The sequence below is a fragment of the Sinocyclocheilus anshuiensis genome, unplaced genomic scaffold (genome assembly GCF_001515605.1).
Source record: "Sinocyclocheilus anshuiensis isolate Anshui unplaced genomic scaffold, SAMN03320099.WGS_v1.1 scaffold850, whole genome shotgun sequence".
Lineage (NCBI taxonomy): Eukaryota > Metazoa > Chordata > Actinopteri > Cypriniformes > Cyprinidae > Sinocyclocheilus > Sinocyclocheilus anshuiensis.
Genome location: NW_015537937.1, coordinates 2,509,720 through 2,516,546, shown reverse-complemented (window position 1 = coordinate 2,516,546; position 6,827 = coordinate 2,509,720).

The following is a 6,827-nucleotide window of genomic DNA, read 5'->3' as shown; positions in this document are numbered from 1 at the left end:
CTTTTATAAAGAATATCTCTTTGGATTTGAGACTTTAGTCTTTGCAACTTTACAGATCTTCTTTATCAAGCTCAATTGTATCAATGAAGGCTTTTTTTTTTGTCCAACTGAGCCATCAATCCTATTAAAAATTACTATTTGGGTGCATGGAAACGTTGAAGGGATAGTTCAGAATATGGGTGACCAAACAGTTGATGGTAGCCATTGACTTTTCCATACTATGGAAGTCAATGGCTACCGTTGGTTACCCACATTCTTCAAAATACCTTCTTTTGTACTCAACAGAAGAAAGAAACTCATACAGGTTTGGAATGACATACGAGTTAATTTTTCATTTTTGGATAAACTGTACTTTTACTAGTGTTTGGGAGAAAACATTATGTAATCAGATTTTTTTTTTCAAGTAATGCAAATAAATTGCAAGTTATTTTTCTATTTATTTAATTTATTTTAAAGCATATGAAACTGAATACATCTACCTTGTTTATGTTAAGAAAAACATAATTATTTTTAGAAATGTAATTATGAAAACATTGTAGGAGTTGTAGTATGTATGTGTTTCAGCCCACCTAGATATTTATGCTTATTTATTAAATAATTATTTTTATATATTTATTTCTTTATTTTGTAAAAAATTTACATTGGGTGATATTTCCTGTGATTATACTGTGATTATACTGTGCATTAAAAAGCACCATGGTATGGCCTATAGCCTATGTATGCAGTCAATGCCTGGGGGATAAACAAACAAAAAAAATAAATAAATAAAAACATTTCCAGTGTAAAAAATGCCTGCAAGTCAAGCAAAGTGCTTCTGCTCTAGAGGACAGAAAGTCTGAGAGAGTGAAAATAAGAAAAGGTAATGCAAACCTTAACACATTGTTTTCAATAAAAATACAACATAATTAGTTACTTTTTATAAAGAGTAACGCCATATTTCATTGCATTACTTTTAATAGTAACGTTCCCCACACTTAATTAGTGAACCTAAAACTCCCATACCCATCAGCACTGTGACAAACTCTGCGAGGCACCTAAAAACGAGACCTTGCCAGAGTTGATCATATTCTTTAGTGCATTGTATGACTGACATTTTCCTTGAAGCTCCTTGTCACAGTATTTTTTTTTGATTTTTTCCCTTCAGGTGCGAGACTCTCTTTAGGTTGGAGGGGTATTAAAATCCTTGACACAACCCAAAGAGGAGAGAGGGGGTAGAGTGGAAGGGGAAAAGAGCCCCTCATTTGTGAAACGTCACAGACATGAGACTGAGAAAGATCAGGAAGGGCCCTTTGGGCAGATTAAAAATGCATGATCTCTTCTGAAGCAGAGAAACAGAAGAGAAACCGAATGCGGTTGTGGAGAACGCTGACTCTTCGGCTGAAATGGAGCGTGCCTTTCATCAGTTCTAATGAAGACCCAGAGGGAGAAAGAGAGAGACTTAAGGGTTTGGGACATTCCTACATATCAACAGAGAGCTGTTGAGCTGAAGCAATCATCAAGTATTTGAGTCCAGTGCTGTGCTGGCTTCCCGTCTGTCTCCATCGCTTCCTGAGCTCACATTCTAAGGCTCTGCTCCAACCCCGTCTACATACAGTAGGCTGCTTCCTTCTAAGGCAGCATCCTGACTGATTTGAAATGCTCTTCATGGAAAATAACACAAATTGCGTTCCTAATGAAAAGCGCACAAGAGCCTCACAGCTGATATTGTCATATCATTAGCATATTGCTAAGGCAAAAGTATAGTTCACCCAAAAATTCTGACATCATATTTTTCTGTGAAAAACAAAGGATATTGTGAAGAATGTTTCAGGTGTTTTAGCCCTTGCAATGAAAGTCAATGGGGTCCGAAATGACACTGGACCTCAGTGACTTTAATTGTATGGAAGAAAAAAAAAATACAGACATTTTTTGAAAATATTTTCTTTTGTGTCCCACAGAAGTCAGGATTTTTATTTTTGGGTAAACTGTCCCTTATGAGCTCACAAAAATGCTGTGTGAAAGAGTTATTTTATTTAAGTTTAGATTAAACTATTTTATATTGAGTAGCATACTGAATAAAAGTAAAAACTGACAATGTTCTTGACTAGACAAGATTTTCACTTAGCTTATAACAATGCATTCTGAGGACGCCTTATACATGGAATGTATATGTGATGCTGCCTTACAATATATTATATTTTACAATAAAGCATAATTTAGCTGCTTAATGCCTAAAAATGTTGTCTTTGTACATTAGCGTTTATAAGTTTGTGCTTGGTAAGATTTTCAATGTTTTCAAAAGTCACATGATCCTTCAGTAATCATTCTACAATTCTGATTTGGCGTTCAAGAAACATTTCTTATTATTATCAATGTTGAAAACAGTTGTGCTGCTTAATCATTTTGTATAAACTGTGATACAGGATTCTTTAACAAATATAAAGTTTTAGAAGGTATATAAATCATTTGTAACATTATAAATGTATTTAATGTCTCTTTTGGTCAATTTAATGCTTTCTTGTTGAATAAAACTAATTTCTTTCAACAAAAAAAAAAACACAGGCTGCATAAAATATTTCCATCTGCTCAGGTTTATCAAAATGATGTGAGATCATAATCAGCCGCTTACCTCACCTCATCTGATGGCTTTCATTTCATTCTTCCCATCAGCGATGATGAGGACTGAGACTCATGCTTAAGTCTTTCCATTAGGAACGTCTGGCCAAACATGTCTGCTCTTAAACATCCTCCAAAATAATGTAAAGTTGAAAACTGTGGATAAAAAAAGTGTCAAGAGCAACTCAATAGGAACTGAACTTCCTTTATTGCCCACTGAACATTTACTAAATTATTCTGAATTTTAAAAAGCGTGCAATTCTGGTTCTGTATATTTTGAACATGGTAAACAATTTGAATTATTGTATGTCATACTCTGTTATAAAACTCTAAATGATATTTAGTTTTCAATGCAAACATATGAACTCAAAAACTAATGCTTGCCGACTGACATTGATGCCAGTTGCTACAGTATTTAATGTGACTAAATGAAATCGATAACATACATTATCTAAATGACTGACGTATGGATCTTATGCCATCAACTAAAAAAGAAATTGAAACTTGTGAGATTTATTTATTTTATTTTTTTACAATATATATTCTGCCCTCACTATATGCATGTTAGCACATTAACTTCAAAAACAAAGATACATTTATGTTTGGAATTGTCTTAATGACTATCTTATTGTATATACAACTGGAAATAAAAAGGAAATTGAAATTATACACTGTATGCAATGACATAATGGGCTTTTTAAACAAGTATGTGCCATATGTAGCATATTAGGTGTTATTTCTCATGGCTGATGTTTTGAATGTACAGAAACAGCCTCCAAACACAGGGATGTTTGATTGACTCTTCTCTAATAACTATGGACTATAACTACCAACATTATGCTGTTTAACCTTCATCCTTCTCTCGCGTTTTGTAACAAATATTTCCCTTGTGGTTCAAAATGGCCCGAAGCCCTAAACTTATACTTTTTTTGTCCAGAAAGCTTACATTGATCCATCTTTATAATATTTTCCTTAATATTATTGTAGGTGTTTTTATGATTTTTTGGTGACTTTTATATAATTTCATTTTTATTTACCTTGTTTACCTTAATCATGCATCTTATAATGTGTCTCTATATGTGTGCGTGTACCATGTATGTGTGTGGGTGTGTGTGTGTGGGAGGGGGGTATGTGAGTGTTTTTTGCCTTAGGAATATTCTGTAGTCTCAGCTCTACGTTTGGTTATAAATGTTGTCTGGCTTGTGTCAGATTCTGTATAAAAAAAAATAAAAAATAAAATTTTTTTTTTTTTTCGACATTCCATTCATTCCTATGGTCGGGTCAGAATGACCCACGAGGGAAGGATTTGTATATTTTTTTTAATTACAGCCACATAAATCCTCAAATCCACTCAATTTTTGTATGTGTGTGTGTGTGTTCCAAATTCAAGTGGAACAAAAGTCACAAAGTCTTGTATTTTTAACAATTACAATTTTACAATTAAAAAAAAAAAGAAATCCGGGTCAAAATGAACCAAGGGAAGGATGAAGATTAAACAGGAAGGCGCAGATAGTTCAAGAGGAATAACTGAGTACAGATCTCTCGTGTCGTTTGTTTAATTGTCTGCCTTTATTACTCTGCAGCTGGCCACATTTTTCCAGCAGAAAAACAATCAGGCAGCCAAGAGCGAAGACAGCAGTCCCTTCTGTGACAACCTCTTCCATTCCTCCACTGAGACACAGACGTGTGGGAGAAGAAGAAGAAGAGCAGAATAATAAACCAGTGGACACCCGCCTGTCAAAAGCCATCACACAAACAGGAGCCGGGCGCCTCTGTTTTGGATCAGCAGGTGAGTCAAAGAACGCGTGTCCCCTGAGAGACACTCAACCCCCCCCACCCCGTCGCAGCACCCACACAGTCTGAAAGAGCCACACAGGCTCTTAGAGAAGAGATAGAAGCGCACCAATCATAATATAATAACACAGTAAACGGCTTTATTACATTTTGTCAAGCGCATTTAATGTTTGACCTTTAGCAGTTAGTGATGTGTTTCTTGAAATCTAATAACACAGGAAGGAAATGACTTTACACAGCCTACACAGAGTAGATTCAGCAGCCGCCACAAGTTTGTGAATTAGTGCATGATCTCTTGGTGTCGCAAACCATTATATCCGCCCACGTTTTCAGAGATCATTTAGTTAGGATTATTTTGTTTAGCTGTGAAGGAAAAACGGCAACAACAAAACAAATTAGTTCATCCAAAAATGCAAATTGTTATCATTTGCTCACCCAACAACAAAACAAATTAGTTCATCCAAAAATGCAAATTGTCATCATTTACTCACCCTCACGTCATGCCAAACTTGTATTACTCTCTGTATCCTGCGGAACACAAAAGAATATATTCTGAAAAAGTTGAGGTCAAAACCAAATTGTATCCCAATGACTTTTATTCTATAGGCCAAAAAAAAAAAAAAAACCTTTCAAAATATTACTACATTTTATACATTAATTTTGTACATCAAGGTCAATTAATTAAAAAAAACTAATTAACAAAATAATATTATTATATTATATTTTATTATATGATATTATATGTCAAAAGCTTGGAATAATAAAGATTATTTTTTTACCTTAAGATTATTTGTCATTTTCTTAAAGAAGTCTCTTATGTTTACCACAGCTGCATTTATTTGATCAGAAATACAGTAAAACTGCAATATTATGAAAAAATAATACAATGTAAAACAACTCTTTTCTATTTCAGTATATTTTAAATATTTATTTAAAATAGTAAATATAATTAATTTTTTTGATGGCAAAGCGGAATTTTCAGCAGCCATTACTCAGTCTTCAGTGTCACATGATCCTTCAGAAATAATTCTAATATTCAGATTATTATGCTGATGAATACATGCAGTATATAAAACAATTTTTTTATTCTAGAATTTTGTTTTTTATATATATATATATTTCCTTATATTAAAGGAGACTGCAATTAATAGAAATGTTAACATATTTCTCTGCATGTAGGCCTGTTAGGAGAAAACCAGAGTTTTTGGCTTGTGATGTCGGCGCCTGCGCTGTTATCTCCGCCTACTGGAGACTTTTTCAGGCTTCTGATTGGCCAACATGGCTTTCTGGTTGAGATTATATTGCCACCTGTTGGTTTGGCATGCTCTTGACAGTGCTTCATAGCATGCGTTTGCGTTTTCATGTGGACAGAGATTTTTTAAAAACAGGAGGAGGAAGAACTCCGTTTATAAAAATACCCGTGTACGTGTGGACATGGCTTGTCAAAGAACGTCTTGTCATTTTATCCTGTCATACCTGGTTGGGATGTGGTGTCAGGTTGAAGATGTTGTGGGCCATCTGCTGCACTCTCAGGCTCGAATGCGTCTAACAGCGGCTGGTATAACAGCAGCTGAGCACAGGCAGAAAGTGAATCAGTGAAATGGTGAGATCTTTAGCACCTGAGTGACAGGTCTGGATTAAGTTCTCTGAGGCAGCCATCTGAGGGAATGAACCGGAGACCGCCTCACAGCCCCTGAGAGAAGAAAAAACGGCGAGCTGTTGCTGCAGGCTGATGAATGCTGGACTTTAACCCTCTTTAGCTTACAGTGGACAGAAGGCTGACATATCCCATTACAGTTCAGACTCACTCGATCCTCTTTCCACCGTCTCCTGACTGCAATTAACCCTTTCAATTACAGACTCAAATTTAGCCTTTTGATGTTTTGCCATTGTCTAGAGTACACAAAAGTATACATATACAATTATTAAATATACAAAAAGTAATAAGAATTGTTTATAAATCGGTTGTCAACAAAAGAGAAGCTTATCAAAAGACGGTTATCCTTCTTCTTCTTCTTCTTTGGAATTTTTTGGCATATTCCGCACCTGACGGTTATCCTTACGGTTTTTCGCCAACATAAAAGCCCTATGGTTTAACGCTCTAGCTCTGTGGTTGACAGCAAAATAAATAAGTAAATTAATTAAAAAATAAAATAAAAAAGCTATTATTGCAAATGTAGTGTTGTCATATAAAATAATAATAATAATAATAATAATAATAATAATAATAACAATAACAATAATAATAATATTTATGCATTTCTCCGTTTGGTTCTGCCTGTTTTTAAAAGAAAGAATAGCCGACATTAAATAAAAATTAAGGATGACGGTATGAAAAATACTACAATGTAAAACAACTATTGTTTTCTATTTCAGTATATTTTAAAATATAATTTATTCTTTTGATGGCAAAGCTGCATTTTCTACATTTTCTAATG